At 50.6% G+C, this 23,305-nt stretch overlaps 1 protein-coding gene and 1 long non-coding RNA gene across 11 annotated transcripts in view; one reads left to right on the top strand and one right to left on the bottom strand.

Annotated features, from left to right (window-relative positions):
• Positions 1–23,305, bottom strand: part of XXYLT1 (xyloside xylosyltransferase 1) — a 196,281-nt gene that overhangs the window by 26,732 nt on the left and 146,244 nt on the right. The gene's annotated exons all lie outside the window — the stretch shown is intronic.
• Positions 14,998–16,860, top strand: LOC141409599 (uncharacterized). Its single transcript, XR_012430558.1, has 2 exons — positions 14,998–15,610; positions 15,884–16,860. It is a non-coding gene; the product is annotated as an uncharacterized lncRNA (long non-coding RNA).

The raw sequence follows: 23,305 nt of genomic DNA, 5'->3' as shown, positions 1-23,305 counted from the left end.
CACACGCTACCCTCACTGAGGCTGTGGTGCCTTCTCCCTCCTCGTCCACCAGAAAACTTCTTGTCACGAAAACCCAGCTCACAGGCCACGTCCTCTGTAGCACTCCCTCCCCGCCCCCAAGCCTTGGGCTGTGTCTATGGTTGTGGTGTTTATACGGATCCTGCATCCCTTTCTGTCCTATTAAACTGGGAGTTCTTTGGGGACAGAGACTGCGTCTTTGTATATTGGCTATCCCTGCTGCCTAACCCTGTGCCTGGCACAAAGCAGGGACTCAGTCCAAATTTCCTGAAGGGAACTAGTCTAGACAGGTAGACGCTCCTAGACCTGCAGACTCTCTCCTAGACAGGTAGACTCTCGCTGTCCAAGTGCAAGGATATAACTGGCCTTTTCCAAGAGAGCCAGGTTCCACGGAGCGGCCTACAGCCAAGGCCTCTGCCAGTCCCTGCGAAGGCCTTCTGGTGCAATCCCAGCAGCTCCCCGGCCTCCGTGCTGTAACCCACAAAGCACCTCCCAGCACGTGACAGTGAGGCTATGACAAGTACATAATATGTCAACTTCAGAGCCGCCAGGCCTCTTGCCAGCGCTGTGCCGTCCTTACGGAGCTTGGGCAGGTACCCCCAGCTTGAATGTTCTACTTAATTGATTAGGAGCAATTAAGTAGAACATGTACTACTTAATTAAACACTGTACCCCCACTGTCGCCTTCATCAAAATCTCTTAAATCACATTAGGAGAAAACAGAATCTCTCTGGTTAGTCTCTTTACTCTCAGGGCATCATGATGATGAAATGGGTAAACACATCCTCTTTTGCAAAACCATTTCCTTCCCATTTGCTACTTTTTCTAGAAATGCATACAACCGCTATCACTTTAATAAATATTTTAAAACATTAGCAAGTCCCAGGGACATTCCTTTTGTATACTACATATTTCAGTGAGATTTGGATAAAATATGGTAGTTACACATGTAGCTCTAATTAACATATTTCCTGAATGAAAATAACATCTGGCCCCTTTTAAATATGAAATATATGAAATTGGGATATAGCAAAAAATATGTCTGAGCCGGGCGCTGTGGTGTGTGCCTGTTATCCCAGCTACCTGGGAGGCCGAGGCAAAAGGATTGCTGGAGCCCAGAGCTTTATGTCCAGCCTGGGAAACATAGCGAGCCCCTATCTCTATTGAAGAAAAAAAAGGGGGAGGGAGGGAGGGAGGACAGAAAGAAAAAGAAAGTAAAGAAACAGAGAAAAAAAAAAAGGAAGAAAGAGGAAGGGAGGGAGGTAAGGAGGGGAAGGGAGGGAGGTAAGGAGGGGAAGGGAGGGAGGTAAGGAGGGGAGGGGAGGGAGAAAAAGAAAATTAGCCGGTATGTCTGAGTCTACATTTTCTGATAGAATAGAATGAATGTTTTCTTTTCTGAATTCTACATGTTTAAGGTATACAATATGATATTTTGAAATACACAGGTAGTGAAATGGTTACAACAGTCAAGCAAATTAACATATCCATCAATCCACACTGTTACTCATTTGTGTGTGTGTGGCAAGAGCACCTAAGACAAACTCTTTTCGCAAAATTCCTGAATACAATATTATGAATGATAGCCCTCATGTCACACACGAACCTTCTAGACCCGTTCATCCCACACGTCTGCTACGCTGTATCCTCTGACTGGCATCTCCCCATTTCCTCCCTCACCCTCGCCGTGGTAACCATCATTTTATTCTCTCCCACTGTGTATTCAGCTTTTCCTCTTTTTTTTTTGAGACGGAGTCTTGCTCTGTCGCCCAGGCTGGAGTGCAGTGGCCGGATCTCAGCTCACTGCAAGCTCCGCCTCCCAGGTTCACGCCATTCTCCTGCCTCAGCCTCCCGAGTAGCTGGGACTACAGGCGCCCACAACCGCGCCCGGCTAATTTTTTGTATTTTTAGTAGAGACGGGGTTTCACCGTGGTCTCGATCTCCTGACCTTGTGATCCGCCCGCCTCGGCCTCCCAAAGTGCTGGGATTACAGGCTTGAGCCACCGCGCCCGGCCAGCTTTTCCTCTTTTTAAAAAGATTCTACATATAAGTGAGATGATGCAATATATATTTTTTTCTGTGTCTGGCTTATTTCACTTAGCAGTAATGTCCTCCAGGTTCATCCATGCTGTGGCAAATGGTATGACTCCTTTTTAAAGGCTGAGTAATATTCTGTGTGTGTGTGTGTGTGTGTGTGTGTGTGTGTGTGTGGTATGTTACAATTTCTTTCTCTATTCACCTATCAACAGACATGTAGGTTCCTTCCGTATCTCGGGTACTGTGAATAACGTTGCCGTGAGCACGGGAGGACAGTTATCTTTACGAGGTAGTGATTTCATTTCCTTTGGGTCAATGCCCAGAAGAAGGATTGCTGAGTCATACAGTAGTTCTAGTTTTATTTCTTTAGGAATTTCCGTATTGTTTTCCATCAAGGCTGTACCAACCTATATTCCTACCAACAGTGCAGTGTGCTGGGGTTCCCTCTTCTCCACACCCTCGCCAACAGTGGCCATCTCTTGTATTTTTGACAATGGCTATTCTATCAGGTGTGAAGTGAGAATGACTGTTTTCTGATTTTGCCAGGTTTGTGTATGTCTAAGGAATTAACCCCACACTGCCAGTCTGCACTGAACGGGGAGAAGTGGCGGCTCATGCTAGTAACAGTCAGTGCTGTGGGGGGCAGATAAAAGGGAGCCTGGGAACCCTGGACAGAAATGCCGATTCGCTTCAGACAAGAGACTGGAATTCCAGGCCACGAGGCTGGGCCTAGTTTAGTTAATGCTGGCCCTCGGTGGTTCTGTCACCAAGAAAAACAGGAGTGCAGGGATGCACCCCCACACCAGCGGCCTGTGTCCATCACCCCACACCAGCGGCCTGTGTCCATCTCTTCTGCATTTGTTAGAGGCTGCATGGGCCTAAGTCATACACACACAGAACCTAAAAAGAACCAGTATAGGTAAAACGAGAGAGAAATTAATTTTAAATAGGAAAATGTTCTTTGTCTTTGGAAGCCCTGTCACTGTGCCTTTCCCTAGACTCAGATAAATGACAGGAGAGGTGCTGTTCTGTGAGACCTTTACAATCCATCAAGGGGAAGTTGCTGGGCAAGAGGAATGAAATTCAGGCCCCGAGAAACCAGGGGAAAAAAAAGTTAGAGGAACAATGCAATCTTGTCAGGTGACCAGTTCCAAGCGTGTCCTTTGACCTCATGGAGTAAAAGAGAGTCCCCGGCTTAACTCAGAAAATACTAGCTGGGGTCATACGCTTCTGATTACCGAGAAAGGCCAGCACAGGCTGAGTCCCTGTGCTCCTGCCTAACCACGTGGCCTCTCCAGCCAGGGGAGAAAGGTTCCACACACTAAAAGTTCATCACTTGAAGGCTGTTGTTTGGAATTCTGAATACATTTTCTTATAAACACTATTTCCTACTGGTGTTTGGGCCCCTTTTTAGACTTTACATACAGATGGATCCAGAGTGTAGAATGGGAGCAATGGGGAAAGGAAAATGGGGGGTCAGGCCCATGAAATCGACTGATGAGCAGAGGCCCTTTGGGAGCACACACCCACTGACGGTGATGAGGGATCCGTGTGTGTGTGTGTGTGTGTGTGTGTATTTTATGAGAGAGGCCCTTTGGGAGCACACACCCACTGACGGTGATGAGGGATCCGTGTGTGTGTGTGTGTGTGTGTGTATTTTATGAGAGAGGCCCTGAGGGATCTGTGTCTGTGTGTGTGTGTCTGTGTGTGTGTATTTTATGAGAGAGGCCCTTTGGGAGCACACACCCACTGACGGTGATGAGGGATCCGTGTGTGTGTGTGTGTGTGTGTGTATTTTATGAGAGAGGCCCTGAGGGATCCATGTCTCTGTGTGTGTGTGTGTGTGTGTATATATATATTTTATGCGAGAGGCCCTGAGGGATCTGTGTGTGTGTGTGTGTCTGTGTGTGTGTATTTTATGAGAGAGGCCCTGAGGGATCCATGTCTCTGTGTGTGTGTGTGTGTGTGTGTGTGTATATATATATATTTTATGAGAGAGGCCCTGAGGGATCTGTGTGTGTGTGTGTCTGTGTGTGTGTATTTTATGAGAGAGGCCCTGAGGGATCCGTGTCTCTGTGTGTGTGTGTGTGTGTGTGTGTGTGTGTATCTTATGAGAGAGGCCCTTTGGGAGCACACAACCACTGTGACGGTGATGAGGGATCCGTGTGTGTGTGTGTGTGTGTGTGTGTGTATTTTATGAGAGAGGCCCTTTGGGAGCACACAACCACTGTGACGGTGATGAGGGATCCGTGTGTGTGTGTGTGTGTGTGTGTGTGTATTTTATGAGAGAGGCCCTTTGGGAGCACACAACCACTGTGACGGTGATGAGGGATCCGTGTGTGTGTGTGTGTGTGTGTGTATTTTATGAGAGGGCGGGTGCCGTGAGAGGAAAACGAGGCTCTAGGAACAGAAACAGAAGTATAAAGAAGCGGTTCAAAGACAAGAAGTACCAAGCGGAGGAGATGATTCTGAGTCCCAATCATTCCCCAGCTTAAGCTCTTCTTTCTACAATACTTCACTTCCCAGGCCGCAGTGCCCGGGTGAGCAGTTCCCCTGGGGGGAGGGGGTGGGGCGGCAGTGGACTCTACTGCCTGCTGGGAAAGGGTGTGTGAGACTCTGCCGCTTGCACGACCACGCGTTCACCCAGCAGGGATCACAACCTCAAGCTCCCAGAGAGCAAGGCAGTGGGGACGCAGTGGGGACGAAGCGGCGGCCCGGGAGATCCAGAGAGCGTGGCGTGACCACCTGAGAGGGCTGCTGCTCCGCTGAGGCCAGGGGTTCTGGAGAAAAGGAGGCCTAGTATCATCCTGACTTCTGAGTTTGAAAGGAAAGCTATGGAACAACTGAATTTTAAACGTTGGCAACTAATACAAGGTAACAACAACAACAAAATGCTACAGGCAAAAAACAAAACAAAACAAAACCCACACCAAAAAAACCCTCTTCTGTCTGGTCTGTGGAATATCAGTTTGCAGTCCCTTTCCCAGTGTCTAGTTAGAATAAACCATTTGGTTCTTTGATTCGCAAGTCTAGCTACAAGCAGGAATCACTTTGGGTACATGGTCAAAATGCAGCTTTGGAGACCAACAGGCACAAGGCCTGAGAGCCTGTCTTTTGAGGTGCCCTGGGGATGGTGCTGTGGCTGCGACGCATGTGGAAACCACTGGCTGGTCTGTATTTCATCCATATAACCAACTGGTCACTTGTGTCTCCCACCTCTAGTTCATAATCATCAAATAACATCACAAGAATGATCCAATGATAAAACCACAAAACATGCTGACCCCATGGATAGGAAAGAGGTGAATGTCAAGGGGACCTGCGACACAGCCAAGTGTGTGAAAGTATGTCTTATCTAAATGGTTTATGAAAAATTAAAACTCTATCATATATAAACGTATGTTTTAACAGACAAATTTTCCCTCTACTAAATCTTTGAGTAAAACTGACTCTTCAGGAAGATGCAGTAAGCTTTGATCCTGTGACTGGAGAGTACAACTGTCCCCAGGATATTCACCAAAGCTTAAGAGAAAGAGATATATCTACAGACCATATCATCTCGTTTGACTTACGCCCAACGGCAGAGTGCCACGTGAAGTTCACAGTAGGACTCACGCGCAGTCAACAGACTTACTGAAACTTCTGTTCAAAGGTAGGTGAGTGTTGAAAGTGTGTCAGATGGTAGAGAAAATGACCTAATAACAGGAAATCGTCGTTTAACAACAGAGTCCATCCTTGAATGCTCCAGCCAAGTCTGAGCCTCTGCGTCCACTCACGGGGCCACCGAGCAGTCATTTGGAGACCTGTTTCAACTATCAGCGGGGGCCAAGGGATCCCTGAGTGAGATCAGGGATCCGGGCTCACCGTGGCTGAGCCCCCCCGGGTCATTTTGCCAGTGTCGGTGAAACTGTGAGGAAACCATGGTATGATTCCCGGCCTCCCTGCGCTTCCCTCTCTCCTTTCCTGGTGACATTTCCAGCTGTCACCAGCATTCCATGGCATACTTCTTATTCCCCACCTTCCCTTACTCTCATATCATTACTTCTTAGTAAGCCTAAAGCCTTCCCCTTTCTATATTATTTACTTCTGGTTAACTTCGGCTGCATTTCACTGACGCGTAGCATGTAACTATTGACTTGAACACCGCAGGTACTGCTTCCTATGGAAAAAGAATACTTAATTAAACGTGGTCTCCTTATGTTAAAGTGCCCAATTTGTTATGATTAATAAAGTTATCAATCATATAAAGTTACTTTATGTGATCACTCTGAAAAAACAAAACAAAACAATAAAACCTCTTTGTGGGAGCCCAACACACTGTCATTCTGTCACTCACGAGTGTCGTGGATGGAGACTGTGTTGCTTTTGATGGAGATGCTCTCCCACCTAACCCTCCCCCGCAACAACCTAAAACGATCTGGCCCCAGCATGGCCCCGCACACACCCTCTCTCACTGGACTCGCCCCTTCCCCCCTCCTGGGCCTCAAGGTGGTTTCTACGCCAGGCTCAGGCTCGCTGGAACCTTCCAGGGCTCAGTGATTCCGGGCTGCGGTGGGAGGGCCCCGAGTTCTTCGCCCCGCGTGCGGATCCGGCCGCGACACAGGCGAGACCCCTGCCGGCCAGGCGCGGAACTGCAGGCACGCCGCGGCACGGAGGGCCGCAGAGCGGGCGGGGCCTGGGGCGTCCCCAGCAGAGAAGCTGGGGTGGGAGCCTGGCCACCCATCAGGTCCGCAGAGCCAAGCCCTCGTCCACACTTCTCTCACCACTGTCTTCAGCTGCCACCTCTGCCCGCCTCAGGACCGTCAAGCTGTCTGGCTTCTGTCCTAAGACCCTGAGACAGAATGGAAGCCCGGGCACTTACCCTCCTAAGGCCTAATTCTCCAAAACACCTCCTAGAGGTGGCGGGGGCGGGGGCGGGGGCGGGGGTGGGGTGAGGGGAGGAGAGTCGACACTTGGAGCCCTGGACATCGGGCCAAGCATCCACAGACGACAGATAAACGGCTCCCGGATGGTAATAAACTCAGAGGCTGCGCAGTCTTTTTCTGTTGGTAACGGGATTAGAAAATAAAAAGAAATCGCAAACACACAAAGGCACCTGCCCTCTGCCTGGTGGAACAGAGAGCTCTCGTTTTGTTTTGCCCAGAACGACTTTCATTTACAGCTTCACATTTACAGCTTCACTTCAGCAAGACGAAAAGCTGAGTCCAGACACCCTTCATAAAGAAAAGAGGTGGCCGGGTGCGGTGGAATCCAGCACTTTGGAGGCCGAGGCGGGCAGATCACCTGAGGTCAGGAGTTCGAGACCAGCCTGGCCAATATGGCGAAACGCCGTCTCTACTAAAAATACAAAAATTAGCCGGGCGTGGTGGCAGGCGCCTGTAGTCCCAGCTACTCAGGAGGCTGAGGCAGGAGAATCGCTTGAACTCAGGAAGCGGAGCTTGCAGTGAGCCGAGATGGTGCCACTGCACTCCAGCCTGGGTGACAAGAGAGAAACTCCGTCTAAAAAAAGAAGAAGAAGAAGAAGAAGGGGGGGGGGGGCGCAAGTGCCAGGGGGCAAACCTAGCAAGAACAGTCAGTATTCTCCCTACTGCGACCCCGTTCTCCCTGCGCTTCCAGTGGGGATCCAGCTCCTCAGTGTTCGGAATCCCCATGGCCTCATGAGGCAGTCTCGGTAGAGACACCACCTCGTTTCTTAAATGAGGAAAAAGGAGACTCCCACGTGGAGACATGACCTGCCCAGGTTTCCGCACAGTGGGGCCCTTCTTCCAGCCAGCTGCTGGCCAGTGCTGAGGAGGGTCCCCGCACACAACAAACACAACCCATTTTATCTGGCCAACACAACTCTGATGCCATTCGGCTCTCAGGCAGTTGAACTGTGTCAGATGAGATGTGGCTGGAAACCCCCCTTTAGCTGTATGCCTCTCCCACCACTCCCCATAGGAGGTCTTGCCTTTCATCTTACAGAGAGACCTAGGTGACCTGCAGAGGCAACCCTGGGTCACCTGAGCTGCAAGTCCCAGTTCCGGGCCTGGCCTGCAATGTTCACATATTCTTCCATCCATTCTTGTTTTTCTTTACTAAACATAACTGCATGTTACAACCAGTTAGGCATAAACATTAATTAGAAACACAAACCACCATACTGATAAAAACATGCAGAAATCCTATGAACCAGCAGTGTAACTAGGAACATTCTCAGGAACCTTCAACTCTTATCAAACTGCTAACTCTTGTATTCGAGACTGGGTAGCATCTTCCTAGTTTTTTAGAAAATTGATTTCCTCTCTGTAAAAGACACATTCGGAGTAAAAAATCTGGAAAACTTTACAAATTGTAAAGAAAAAACCAGCACAGATACAGTCATGCATCGCTTAACAACAGAGTTTGCTCTGAGAAATGCATTGGTAGGTGATTTCATCTTTGTGTGAACACACAGTGACTTCCACAAACCTAGATGGTATTGCCTACTACACACCTGGGCTGTAGGGTACAGCCTGTTGCTCCTGGGCTACAAACCTGCACAGCATGTGACTGTGCTGAATACTGTAGGTGACTGTAACACAATGGTATCTGTCTCTCTAAACTATCCAAACACAGGAAAGGTACAGTAATAATACGGTATTACAATCATACGGGACCACCATCATGTATTGACCAAAATGTTATGCAGCACGTGACTGGAACTCGATTTCACTCTCCCCATCCATGAAGCTAGAAAGTAAATCCAAGGATGTCCTTACAACACGCTACTGTGAACGTCATGTCCCACACAGTGGCTAGAAATAATAATTAAGGCAGCTGTCATCTTGTGAGGTAAGCACTACATCAGAGCTTTACCTGTATTTTCTTTAGTTCTTACAAAAACCCCAAAGGTATCATTATTTCCAGTAGATTGATAAGGCAGTGAATTCTCAGGAAAGTGAACTCGAAAGGGGCAGAGCCAGGACTGTTAATCGCCCCAACCAGCTACCCCCAAAATTCATGCTCAGCATTCCTCCAGATTCTCTCCCTTCATTGCTTGCAGATCTCCATTCTTGAACAGGAGCATCGCTTTAAGAAGGAGGGCACAGGCAAGGAACGTCCACAGCCGAGGCCGACAGCCCCGCAGCGCTTTCGTGACAGCTGAACCCACCCTGAGACACACGCTCCAGGAGGCGAAATAACCAGGCCTGGCTCTCCCAAGACAGCGGGGGGGGGGGTGTGTATGGTGTGTCTGTGTGTGGAGTGTATGAGGGTGCATGTGTATGGTGTATGAGTGTGTGTGGTATGTGTGTATATGTGGTATGTGTGCATGTGTGAGGTATGTGTATGTGTGTGTGTGGTGTATGAGTGTGGTGTACGTGTGTGCGTGTGTGAGGTGTACGTGTGTGGGTGGGGGTGTGTGTGGGGTTGTGTGGCACATGAGTGCGCACGTGTGTTGTATGTGTGCGTGATGTATGAGTGTGTGTGGTGTCTGGTGTGGTGTATGAGTGTGTATGTGTGTGGTGTATGTGTGCATGTGTGTGGGTGAGGTGTGTGGGGGTATGTGTGGTGTGTGTGGTGTATGAGTGTGTGTGGTGTATGTGTGCGTGTGTGGTGTATGTGTGTGTGGTATATGTGTGTGTGATGTGTGTGTGGTATATGTGTGTGTGATGTGTGTGTGGTGTATGAGTGTGTGTGGTATACATGTGTATGGTATATGTGTGCGTGTGTGTGACTGTGTGTGGTGTACGAGTGTGTGTGTGGTATATGTGTGAGGGTGTGTGTGGTGTGTGTGTGGTGTATGAGTGTGCGTGCATGTGTGTGGTGTATGTGTGCGTGTATGTGTGAGTTATGTGTGTGGGGGTGGGGGTGTGTGTGTGGTTGTGGCATGAGTGTGCATGTGTGTCTGGTGTGTGTGTGAGGTGTGTGTGTGGTGTCTGTGGTGTATGAGTGTGCATGTTTATGGGTGAGGTGTGTGGGTGTGTGTGGTATATGTGTGGTGTATGAGTGTGTGTGGTGTATGTGTGTGGTATACGTGTGTGTGGTATATGTGTGCGTGTGTGTGGTGTGTGTGGTATGTGTGTGTGGTGTGTGTGTGGTGTATGAGTATACGTGTGTGTGGTGTATGTGTGCGTGTATGTCTGAGTTGTGTGTGTGTGGGTGGGGGTGTGTGTGCATGATGTGTGTGTGTGTGGTTGTGTGGCGTATGAGTGCATGTATGTGGTGTATGTGTGCATGTGTGGTGTGTGAGGTGTGTGTGGTGTATGAGTGTGTGTGGTGTCTGTGTGGTGTGTGTGGTGTATGAGTGTGTCTGTGTGAGGTGTGTGTATATGGATGGGGCAAGGTGTATATTTATTTTCTAGGGCTGCCACGACAAAGTAGCACAAACTGGTTTGCTTAAACCACAGACACTGATTGTCCGCAGTCCTGGAGGCTGGAAGTCTGAGATCACGGGTCGGCAGGGCTGGATCCCTCTGAGGGCTGCGAGGCAGAGCCTGTTCCAGGCCGCTTCCCTAGCTTCTGGTGGTTTGCTGGAAGTCTTTGCCATTCCTTAGCACGCAGAAGCAAAGCCGTGATCTGCCTTCTCCTTTACGTGATGTTCTCCCTGTGTGAGTGTGCCTGTGCCCAAATTCCTCTTTTTATAAAAACACCAGTCATACTGGATTAGGGTCGACCGTGAGGACCTCATCTTAACAAATGACATCTGCAACGACCCTATTCCAAGTAAGGTCACATTCTGAGGGAGTGGTGGTTAGGGCTTCAGCATATGAACGCTTGAGGAACACAATTCAATCCATAACAGAGAGGGGAGGTGGGGAGAGAGGCTGGATGAGGAGCAGGGGGAAAGGCGGTGGGGGAGAGGGTCTGGCTGAGCTGAGTGTGCTGGGCCTGTGTGTATCTCTCTGACTAGGATGGCGCTTCAGGGGCAGGTGTCTGACGGTGCCCAGTGTCTCTCATGACGGGAGCATCTGTCACTGTGAACGTCTGCAAGCTGACATGTAAAGGACACGCCGATTGTGACGAAGCTGAACGAGTATTACACTATCACTGGTCCACCCACTGTCACTGGTACTGACTCCTGAAGCCTATCTTTTCTCACAGAATTCTGCTGTCTTCAAGCTGGTAAGATTAACAGACAGACTTCTAATATAAGCTGTCTTCACAGGGCCTTGAGGCTGTATTACCTCAGTTACAACAAAATCGAATTTTCAAAAATTGGAACTCAAAGATTTAAAATTGAGGTAAAGTGGCCTTCGGAAAAATATGTAAATATAAGATCATTTGCTCGCCCCAATTGTGGAAGCTTGATTCAAATAGCGCGTGCCTGCTCTCCATGCAAAGTGAACATCCTGATTGCCTGTAAATGCTTCAGGAACTCATTTCTTCTACAGTTTACTTGGCATTACTGTCACTGCAGAAATGTGCAAACGATGCGGGTGCTGGTATCAATCAGTAAATTGGTATATACCAAATCAGCTGAAGTGAGGACAAGATCGTTATAATTATTCTTAAAACCCACGAGACCATTTCTAGGCGTCAGGGGGACCCATGAGCTAGGAAACTGAGGCTTGCCGACATCTCAGCCACACCTGGGCAAAAGGCTACTGGAATCTAGGTCGGGTTCTGTGAGCTGCCATGGCTGAACCCTGGACAAACACGGGTTTTGCTGGATGCTTTGGGGTTCCCAGGCCCCAGAAGATCTATCCACACTGATCCACTCTGCTCAGTTCTGAGGCAACTCAGAGCAGGGCCATCGAGCCCACCCACCCCAGTGAGGACTGCACACGTGTGTGCGCGTGCACACACACACGCATGCACACATGCAGCTCCCAGCCCCGGGGGGTGGGAACAACTGGATGAAGCAGTGCACACGCACACACGCACACACCCACGCACACATGCGCACACACCCACACACATGCACACACCCCCACACACATGCACACACGCACACACACACACGCACACACGCAGCTCCCAGCCCCGGGGGGTGGGAACAGCTGGATGAAGCAGTGCACGCGCACACACACACGCACACATGCGCACACACCCACACACATGCACACACCCCCACACACATGCACACACGCACCCACACACACACGCACACACGCAGCTCCCAGCCCAGGGGGGTGGGAACAGCTAGATGAAGCAGTGCACGCGTGCACACACACACACGCACACATGCGCACACGCCCACACACATGCGTGCACACACACACGCGGCCCCCAGCTCCCAGCCCCGGGTGGTGGGAACAGCTGGAAGAAGCAGTCAAGAGAACATGGGTTTCAAAATCCAATCTGGGCTTCAACTCCAGCCGTGCCCCTCACTTGCCATGTCCTCCTAGGCAAGCTGCTGCTCTTCTTTGAGCTTCAGCTTCCTCCAAGATGGGAATATTAATCCATACCTACAGGCTGTGTGAAGATTAAACAGCATTTCATATGAGGAGCCCTTGCACAGAGCCTGGCAAGAGCCACTCCTTGGTCAGGGGAACTTCCTGTCCTTTCTCCCTTCCACAGTAAGGCTGGAGCCGTCTCCGGAAAACATCTCCAACTGATTTGGCCACAAGTGCAGGATTGAAACGGAGGTGAACATTTAGCGGGAGCTTGAAAAAACCCCAGTTTCTGACACTATCTTCGACAAGCCAGGGATCTGGGAAAGCTTGGGAGGGGAGTGGTGTACTAACGTATATTAACACTTATTGTGAGGAAGGCACCGTTCCAAAAAGCTGACATATTTTAAAGAATCTTAATTCTCAGAAAGTCCCTGTGAGTAGGTAGCATGCTGATCCTTAACATAGGGGGAAACTGAGGCACAAAGAGGTTTAGTGGTTTGTCCAAGGTCACAGAGCTATTAAATAGTGGAGCCAGGACCTGAACCCAGGCAGTGCGAACTCGGCACTCACGGTCTTTTTTGTTAGAATCCTTTTTCTCTGTAATCACTTTTGGATTTCCCCTCTGTTTCATGAGCTTTTTGCTTTACTTTTTAGCCATTCACTCCACAAACACCTACTCGGAGCCAGGCCTGAGAATGCAGAGCTTGGCTGAGGGAGCCTGCACAGCACCCACAGGACCAGGCAAAGAGGCAGAAAGGGGTGTGGCCAGGAGAAAGGGGTGTGGCCAGGAGAAGGGGGTGTGGCCAGGAGAAAGGGGTGTGGCCAGGAGAAAGGGGTGGAAAGGAGTCCTGGGCATTCTGACAGCGCCAGAGGGTGCTCCTGAGGCTGGCGGGCAAAGAAGGCTATGAAGAAGGGGTGTCCGAGTTGGCCATGAATGACAGGATTTCTCAAGGTAGAGATGGGTGAAGAGAAGTCCCTCCAGGTGGCAGGAACAGTGTAAGCAAAGATAAGCAGGTGAAAGCTTGGCACAGCATCTGGGAGCCATGAGTGCCCCATCTGGCCAGAGCGCACCGAGTCAGCGCCAGGTCATGAACACCTTGAGTGCCAGGCCCCAGGATGAAGATTCTGAATGCATTCCAAGATTCAGTTAAGGAAGCAGCATGATCTGCCCATGATTCTGCCCATTCATGGTGGCAGCCACTCATCCTGCAAAAACTGTGCCCAGTCCACATGCTCCCTGGGAAAGCTGCATTGGGTGGCCCCCTTCTCGCTCCTCCACATGGAGCCCTGAACTCAGCTGCCCAAATTTGTTTCTCCACAAAGTAGAGCCATACTGTTCCCCCAAAATGGAGGATCTGAGGGGCCAAGGAATGACTACTGCCTGGAGAGCTGCGAGACACGGAGCATCACCAATGTCCTTCCACCTGCATTGAGCTTCTTATTTCATTCCATGTACCAAATAAGCCATTTCGAGCGCCTGCTGTGTGTACGGTCCTGTGCCTGGGTCCCATGAGACCAGATCATTGTCATTTTTCTAGCACTTGAAACACATCTGTCCCCCTACGCCCACAATCACGTTATACAACCATGTCATCAACAAGAACATTCCTACTAAAAAGTTCCTGCTAATGACAGTGCTGGGAGAACATCCCTTGACACGTTTAATTCCAGGACTGGACGTGAAATTCTTATGATCCAAATGAACAGCACTTGATGTAGAAGGCAGCGCGGCTTTGCCCACATTGCCTGAACCTCTGTCAAGCTTGTCACTCTCAATCAGACGACACTAAGTGAAAAAGAAATCGCTTTTGGAGCACACAGGAAGGTAGCAGTCTTACGTGCTTAGAACCGCAGGGAGAAGTGAAGCCACACCGTGGTCTCCTTGCTGGTGCAAGGAGGCTGCCACCTGCAGAAGGTGCTAAAGCCAAGTCTGGGAAGACACCGGGGTCGGCCTGGGTGCAGGCACTCCTGGAAGTGTGAACGCCAAATGCTCCACCCGTTCCACTCGTCAAAATCAGACCTAGCTGAGGTTGCACAGTTGGCTCCTCCCAAACCTCCCGTGGATCCTCCTCCCCTTGAGAGGCTGGAACGAGGGAAACTATGCTTCCCAGATGCCCAAGCGGCGAGAGCTCTGGATGTCAATCAGGTGCTGTGACTCAGGAACGAGCGTGCTTGCATGAGACCTGCCCGGTGAGAATGTGGCTTCTGACTGTCACTGCTGGTTAGTCCCAGTCACCTTGAACCCAGGTCATGCTGCCGCTTCCTGAGTACCTGAAAAGCAGGGCAGTGGTGGTGGCTTCTGTTCAAACTCCATAATCCTCAGACCTCAACTTAGACTGTCCACCCTTCAGCCCCCTGGAGAGTCCAGAAACGGCTGTGGGCTGGCAGCAGCTGCTTCTGAACAGGAGTCCTTCCGAAAGCCCAGCCTGAACCCTGCCCCTTTAGCCCCTCCAACGATGTTGTAAGCACCTGATTCCAATATGAAACTCCTTCTGCTTACACCACCTGGAGTGGTTTCTGCTTCCTACGTGATCCCTGGTTGATAAACCCTGCCTGGCAAACCAAGGACGTGTGAAGGCCACAGGAACCACGGTGGAAGCGCTTTGGAAAGCACAGCTATTTACGGGAGAACCGCACGACTCGCTTCGTCCGGTGCAAAGCAATAACCCCCTCGTCTGGCTCTGGCAGCACACCCTGTGTGCTCTCACCTTTGAGCTGAGGTGCTCACGTCTGAGGTGGAGGAAGGAGGGCGGCAGGTGCAGGCCAGGACGGGGCCCCAGTTACCTAGAGAGTAACTAACAGTGCTTTGTCGGAGGGCGAGAGAATCTGATGGGGGCAGCTCCGTATGAAAACTGGAGGTGCTGAGGCTGCCCCAGGCTCAGGAAACAAAGACCGAGGACAGGTGACAGGGCAGTGAGAAGGAGCTGGGCAGCACAGGAGATGGCAGGAAACTCGAGTCAGGCAGCTGAAGCGTGCAGTACTTGCCACAAACGGAGTCGGGCTATATCTGAAACAGGTTGTTTGCATGGACTCGATGGGGCTGTAAGACTCAGTGACAGGGAGAAGCAGCTGGATTGGGGTGTGTTGAGCTTTCCTGTCACCCAAGGCAGAGGAGTGCTGTATTCTGGAAGGTGGCAGGCACCATGAGATCTCAAGAGCAAGAGAAAGAAGGCATGCCACCCTGCGCTGTCGAATCTGCACCATGCTGGATCTACCGACACGTCGAAAACATTCTCAACGGCAGCAACATTTCCGGGCAAGTAAGTTCTCATCGCTTCTGTTCCCCTCACAGATTCTAATCCGAATGTTTTAAGCCAATGCGTCTCCAGTTTTACTGTGTCTATGAATCATCTGGGGATCTTGTTAAAATGCAGATTCTGATTCAGTAGGTCTGGGGTGGGGTCTGAGATTCTGTTTCTGGCCCAGGAACTACCCTTTGAGTAGTGAGACTTTAAGCTTCAGAAACACCAGTCAGGATCCAAACTATTTACAGGTGCATTGCTGAGTGTCTGTTCCTTATTTCACACATGCAGCGTTCACATCGGCAAGAAGTGAGAGAACCTGGCCCAGGAAACACAAGAGACAGACAGTGGAACCAACCCCCAGGATAACTTACCAGCTCTCACCGAGTTAATTTCCTGCTCTCCCCCTCCCCCTTACCCTGGGACACTTGGGAGAATATGATTTAATTTCCCATTTCTGGGGACTCTAAAAACTGTGCAGAAGGGTAAGGGAAGGGAAGGAAGTAACTGAGAGCTGACCATCTCCAGGACCAGGTAAAGGCTGAGATGGAGACACAGGCTTGCTTGCCTGCCTGACGCAGAAAACCCTGGGAGCAAAACAGGCAAAGGTCCCATAGGTGATTCGTGGAAGAGCAATCTAGATGGCAGAGAGTCCTATACAGTAATGCTCAGGCACACCAGGGGTCAGAGAAATGAAACAAAGTAACAGTGAGGTGTTACCGCCCACCCACCAGCCCAGCCAGCACAAACAAGGAAATCACAATTAATGCTGTGGGGATGTGGAAACAGGTGCCTTCACGTACTATTAATGGAAGTGAGAATTGCTGTAGTTTATCGGGAAAACAATCTGGAAAGATCCTATATATATAGTACACACACACACACACACACACACACACATACACACACCTGCCTTAAGCTCAGCACTCCTACTCTTGGGAATCTATGCCTGGGAAATAAAAGCACTCCTCCTCAGAAGGACACACACACGCACACGTCCATATGTACAAACGAGAGTGTTTATGGAAGTATTATTTAGAAGTGAAAAAACTAGAGACAAAATGAATGCACATCAAAGAAAGAATGTTGAATCAGATACGGGCCATCCAGCCTACGGACTCCATTAACAGAATGAAATAAGAGAGGCACACCAGTTAACTCGAGGGACTTTTCTATGAAGTATTGATGAGCGAGAAAAGCAACATGCAGTACATTTGATTAATATGATCTCATTTTTATAAAACAATTTTTAAAAACTTGTACATGTATCTAGGCATTGATGTGTGTCGTAACTGTCTATGACTTTTAGAAGCACAGATAAACGCATGGGAGGATTCCAAGTTATTAAATGAGTTATTTGGTGTGGAGTAGGGGTCGGGGTAGCATGGAAACAAAGGGACAAAATCCACGCATCCGCTGTCTCCCTCACACACACACGTGTACACACCCAGGGAAACAAGGAGAATGAGGGGTCCCTGGCCCTCGTTCCCTTTGTGGTGTCTGCCCGGAGCTCAGCTCTTGTGGGTAGCTGTCACTACGGGACGCTACGGGGGGGACTAATTACATGCCAATAAGTGTAAAGGTAGGTGGTCATCTCAGTGCCACTCGGCGCTGGAGCTCCCATTCCTGGGCCCCGGGCCACAGCCTCCCTGTCAGAATAACGCTTGGGAATTTCCGGGAAGAAGAAATTCACTCTGTTCAGGGCAGCACGTTCTGCTTTTTGAAAACTACTTTTTAGTGGGTTCTTTCTCACAGGACGCTGAATTTCACCCCTTAAAGCTTCCGCTCCCTGCTCCACGTCCTGCCCCCGAGAGCCAGAAGGCACAAGCTCATTTCCTGTCCCACAGGAAGACAGAGATAATGCCCCCATGGGCTTTCTCTTATCTCAACTAAACATCCCTGGTCCTGCCACCGGTGCTGAGCACTCATCTGAGGCATTTCCTGACGGCAGGTCCGGTTCTTACTCCTCCAGCGAGACACAGGGATTTCGATAAGATGCAGGCGAGGACCCCAAACCTCCAAGCCTTCCCAAGGAACAAGGCAGCACTACCCCTATCAGAAAAACTCTGAAGGAGATACAGAGCAGGGTGGGGAGGAAGGCAGGTCCAGAGGCCCTTCCAATTTCCTTAGGAACCCCTGGCCTGTGGCCACCACTAGTGCGACTACACGATTACTACCTCCCAGCTTCCACACCGGGCTCCCAGTGCATGTCACCGAGCCTGCCTGGCTGTGACTTATGCAGGAAAGGCTGCACAGGAGACACCAGGCGTGGACATGGCAGAAGGAACGAAGACAAGGCTAGGCTCTGTGTCCTCAGGAAGGCAAAGGAACGTCTTGGCTTCCTTGCAATCACCTTCTGAAGGGCTGTGGGCTGCGGCAGGGGCACTGGGCATTCCAGACTGGGGGAGAATGGAGCCTTCACAGACTTGCCCCAGCAGCATACACAGGGGACCACAAAGGGAGAAATGAACCATGGTGAGTTAAACTTCGTTAATGTGAAACCTACCAACCCAGAATTACAGAGACCTGGGCCTGGAGTTGAGAGCCCCAATCCCAGAAACAGCTTTCCTGGGTAAAGGTAAGAGTAGGTACACAACGTTTCAGAATTCCCGAAGGAGGTGAGGCAGCTTTTGGAATGCAGTTCCCTGAAGGAGGAACCTTCAGTGGGGTTCTGAGAGCACCGTGTTCCTCTGAGGCTCTGTCATTAGCTGTCCATCAGCAAGCAGGTCACCTCTCTGCTTTGAGCCTCAGTTTTGTCTTTGAAAAAATGGAAATAAGGCCAGGCGCGGTGGCTCATGCCTGTAATCCCAGCAATCTGGGGGCCAGGGCGGGTGGATCATGAGGTCAGGAGTTTGAGACCACCTTGGCCAGCATGGTGAAACCCTGTCTCTACTAAAAATACAAAAAAAAAAAAAAAAAAAATAGCTGGTTGTGGTGGTACACGCCTGTAATCCCAGCTACTCGGGAGGCTAAGGCAGGAGACTCACTTGAACCCGGGAAGTGGAGGTTGCAGTGAGTTGAGATTGCGCCATTGCACTCCAGCCTGGGCAAGAGTCCATCTCAAAAAAAAAAAAAAAAAGGAAATAACATCTATATTGAAGCTGATATAAAAATCCAATAAGGGGAATTGCATAAAATTACTACGTGACCTTGGATTGCTATATAAATATGACTTTATTGGTCCTGCTGAGGACAGGCAATGAAGGGTATCCAGTAAGGAGTCTGGGTAGCTGGTATGAAATGACAGTGACGGGGTGATAGCATGAGCCACTTTTCCCAACAAGAAGACAGAAAGAATGGATCAGAAACCAAGAGAGGATTCAAAGTGAATCAAGTTTAAACACACTCCTAGCCCGGGCCCCGCACAGAGTATAAGGCTTGACACTAGAGCGACTGGCTGGAGCTACATTCCACGACAATGAGCTGGATGCCCCCAGATGAGAGGAGGCCTCTGAGGGCTGTTTCATCCTCACTCCCGCAGAACAATGCTGAGTCTCCCGAATGCCTCTTTTGTTCCATATGGCACAAAAATCACAAACATCTTTTAACCACCCTGTGTTTTCCTAGCTGTTTGTTCTTTTCTCAAAGGTCCTAAGATCACAGAATCGTCTCCAAGAACAATAGCTGGGGAGCCTGTTCCACAGTTGAAACAACAAGGCCAAGGGGTTTGTGGCTGAAGCGGGGAAGGCAGGGGGAGGTCAGGAGCTGGGCAGGGGGGTGCAGCCTGTCCCTGTACTCCCTTGGGATGGGAAGTTCCCACTGGGCCTGCAGGATTCCTGCTCATGACGGGGGTACCGGCTGCCTATCTCCAGGATCACATTCCACTCAAAACTCACATGCTCTCTCTTTTCTCTCTGAAACGAAAAGCTTAGATTTCTGCCCTGTCTTCAGCCTAAGGCCTCTATCCAGACTCCGTGGACGAGATGATCTACTCAAAGGAGGGCACAGCCTAGGCGTCCAGCAAAGGCCTCACCCCCACCCACTCTGGCAGAGCAGCTGCCCCATCCTCCTGGGGGTGCCCCTCCCAACCCCACCACTGCCCTCTGCTGCTCAGATGCCCCCTGCCCCAGCCCCCATGGCCACAGAGAAGGATAGCCTGGTAAAGAGCTTCAAGCTGGTCATGGAATCCTGGCTCCACCATGTCCTGGCTCCAAGGCTGGCCTTGAACCATGTGTAAACCATCTGTACCTCAGTTTTCTCATCTGGAAAATGGGGTTAATATTTATATTGACTTTACAGCATTGCCACGAGGATTCAGTGACACTCCATATAAAGAAAGCACTGAGCACAGTGCCTGGCACAGGGAGCACCCCAATAATATTAACTAAGATTATTATTCCTGTTCAGCTGTAGCAACAGAAACACTCCTGTATTCCCATAACTATCATTAGCATTGCTATTATCCCTTAGTGTTCTCCTCGGACGGCTCCATGAAAAGTGCTCAGTAACTTCAAGAGGGAAACCCGTTTCATTCAGGATTCAGAGTCAGGATTTCCCTTCTCCGTGGCTCTGTCACCGAGCATCTACTCTGCGGGGTCCCGGAGGGGAAGACAACGCAAGCTCAGGGCATCTGCGGAGCTGGAAGAGTGCGGAGAGGGTGTGCGGCCTGGCGGGCCCAGGAGCTGGAAAAGCGCGGAGAGGGTGTGCGGCCTGGTGGGCACAGCTCCTGCATGTCATGCCAGCCCCTGCCCTGTTCCCAGAGAGTCAGGGTTCCTAGGGCTTACTCCCCCAAACCCTCACCTGGAAATCAGGCTCACGGTGCTCCCCTACCCCACTGGGGCTCACAGGCAGGAAGGAGAGTGTGAGGGTGTGTGGCGTGTGTTGGGGCTGAGATTACAGCTCGGTGGCCTGTGGGCCACGCCTAGCCTGCTGCCGTCTTCTCCATGAGCAACCCTACACTCCCAGAGCTCAAACACCTGGGAACCACAGCGCACCGGCCACGCCCTTGGAAACGCTGGATTTACCAAAGCCTCCCTGAGCTATAGGAAGGCCTTGGCTGCCCAGCCATTGAGAAGTCTGTCTTTTCACCCAAGGATGTGGTCTGCCCTCTACTCAGGCTACACCTCCCGAGGCCTTCCAGGTAGACATTCAGCCAAGGACTGCCCCAGCTTGCGATTCGAGGGACAAGATGGTTATGAGAGATGCGGTTCCCTCTTGTGCAGAAAGCCTCGGGTCGCTGCACGCAGGATGGAGAGTGGCGCCCACGACCCGCACCTCTGCTCCTTGACCTCCTTTGGCCTTCATACCCTCCATGATGATGACTCCCCAAGACAGCGTACCTCCAGGCATTTTACTCCCCTACTGAATTCAGAGCCTCTGAACGCTCCTCTTTGCTGCCTGGCCCCAAATGACTTTCATCTTTTCTGCCCCTACACCCTACTCTAAAACCTTTCTCAGTCACATCGAGCATTTCCTGATCCCCAAACCTCCTCTGTACTCTCTAACCACTGGGGTTTGGAGCCAGCAGACATGCTGGTCCTATTCCGGAGAATGGCACCCAAAACCAGAAAGGCTGAGGGCCTCGTGCTAAGACTCTACAGGAGAAACACTTGCCAGGACGGGGACTCAGGCAGCTTTATCCCAGCATCCTAGCCCTACCATCAACTGGTCCTGTGACCTGGGCAAGTGGCTACCCCTCTCAAGGCCTCAGGGTCATCATCTATAATACTGGGTGCTGACCAAGTCATTTTTTTTTTTTTTTTTTTTTTGAGACGGAGTCTCGCTGTGTCTCCCAGGCTGGAGTGCAGTGGCGTGATCTCGGCTCACTGCAAGCTCCGCCTCCCGGGTTCACGCCATTCTCCCGCCTCAGCCTCCCAAGTAGCTGAGACTACAGGCGCCGCCACCTCGCCTGGCTAGTTTTTTGTATTTTTAGTAGAGACAGGGTTTCACCATGTTAGCCAGGATAGTCTCGATCTCCTGACCTCGTGATCCACCCGCCTCGGCCTCCCAAAGTGCTGGGATTACAGGCTTGAGCCACCGCGCCCGGCCTGACCAAGTCATCTCTAAAGGCATCGTCTAGCACTGAGCCTCCAAGAGAAAGCCCAGCCTGGGCCCTACATAGTCATCCTCCATTCCTCTTGTCTTAGTTCAAGCTATTATAACAAAGTACCACAGACTGGGTGCCCACAAACAACAGAAGCCAAGTTCTTACAGTTCTAGAGGCCGGGAAGTCCACGACCAAGGTGCCCACTGATTCTGTGTCTGGTGAGGACTGGCTGTCCAGTTCACAGACGGCTGCCTTTCCCCAGTCTCCTCATATGGTGAAGGGGTGAGGGAGCTCTTCAGGGTCTCTTTCATCAGGACACTCATCCCATTCATGAAGGTGCCACCCTCATGACCTAATCACTCCCCAAAGGCTCCACCTCCTTATACCATCACACTGGGGGTCAGGATTTCAACACGTGAATTTTGCGGGGATATAATTATTCAGTCCATTGTACCCCTCAATAGTCTAAAAGGGCTGAGGTTAAAAACACAGATGGGAAAAGTAAGGCTCTGATATCCCCCCATCCTCCAGGTGAAGGTGGAACACCAGCTCAGTGTCTAGCTGGAAAGTAGTACTCAGTAGTAGTACAGTAGTACTGAGTACTACAACTTGGTAGTACTGTAGTAGTAGTACTCAGTACTCAGTAGTACTCAGTACAGTAGCTCAGTGTCTAGCTGGGAAGTCTAGCTAGAAAGTACCTCATGTCTGAGCACCCTAGAGCTGGGTCCCAGGAGAGGCCACAAACAGGTGAGAAAGGATGAGTCCCAAGGCCCTTTGACTCTACAGGAAGGGGGAGGCGACTGCTAGCCCCAGCGCCACAAATTAGCAAAGAAGCTGAGAGAAAGAAGGAAGTTTCCAGTTTTTTTGGTTTCACATTATTGATGGCACAGAACACACTCCTCTCACCATCCTGTCAGTGTAACAGCAGGGACGACACGCTCCCCTTGGGGGCTCAGCACCAGAGTGGGAAGAGCAACTGCTCTCTCCACCTCGCTGTGCCTGGGGATGTTTTGTTTGCAGCTCTCCAAGAAGGACGCCGAGCCCTCCGTGCTCAGAGGCAGGGCGTGGCCAGTTGGAAAGGACCAGGTGCTGTAAGCCGGGAGCCTAGGCACTGGCCTGGCTCTGCAACGAACCGGCTGGGTGACCTTGACAAGGTCACTGTTCTCTGGTCTCACTTTCCTACACTGAAAAATGAAGGAGCTGGAGGAGATGATTTCCGTGTTCCCATCCGGCAATGGCATTCTATCATTCTACTAAATGGGAATGAAAGCCAGATCTAATCAGCTAGAACTCATTCAACCAGTATTTTTAGGTATCTTCAATGTGCAAGCCTCTAATTTACCCAAAAAAAAAAAAAAAAAAAAAAAGCCTTCGTTTTTTTCCTGAATGGCTGGAGGCAGTGGAAGGAGTGGAGGGCCCACAGCCTATCCATCGCAGTGGACAAATCCCCCCGGCACAGCACAAGGGGCTGCCTAAACCCCACCGTCAGCATCCCCTCTCCAGAGCCTCCCCGTCAGCAAGCCCCCGCTCCTGGCTGGCTGACGGAATTAGAAGGGCTTAATCTGCACCAATCTTCCCTCTTCCCACTGATGAGGCTTTGGGGATTCTGGAAGAACACGGCGGTGCTGCTGCCTGAGTCACTAACGTCGGTGATGTAACAGAGAAGGCCTCCCTGGGCAGAAGACGAGTGAGTCCTGAGGACTGCGAGGCCTGCGTCTGAAGGAGCT

Source organism: Macaca fascicularis, chromosome 2, assembly GCF_037993035.2.
Source record: "Macaca fascicularis isolate 582-1 chromosome 2, T2T-MFA8v1.1".
Lineage (NCBI taxonomy): Eukaryota > Metazoa > Chordata > Mammalia > Primates > Cercopithecidae > Macaca > Macaca fascicularis.
The sequence above is the reverse complement of the archived record's forward strand: the minus strand, read 5'-3'. Positions and strand labels throughout refer to the sequence as shown.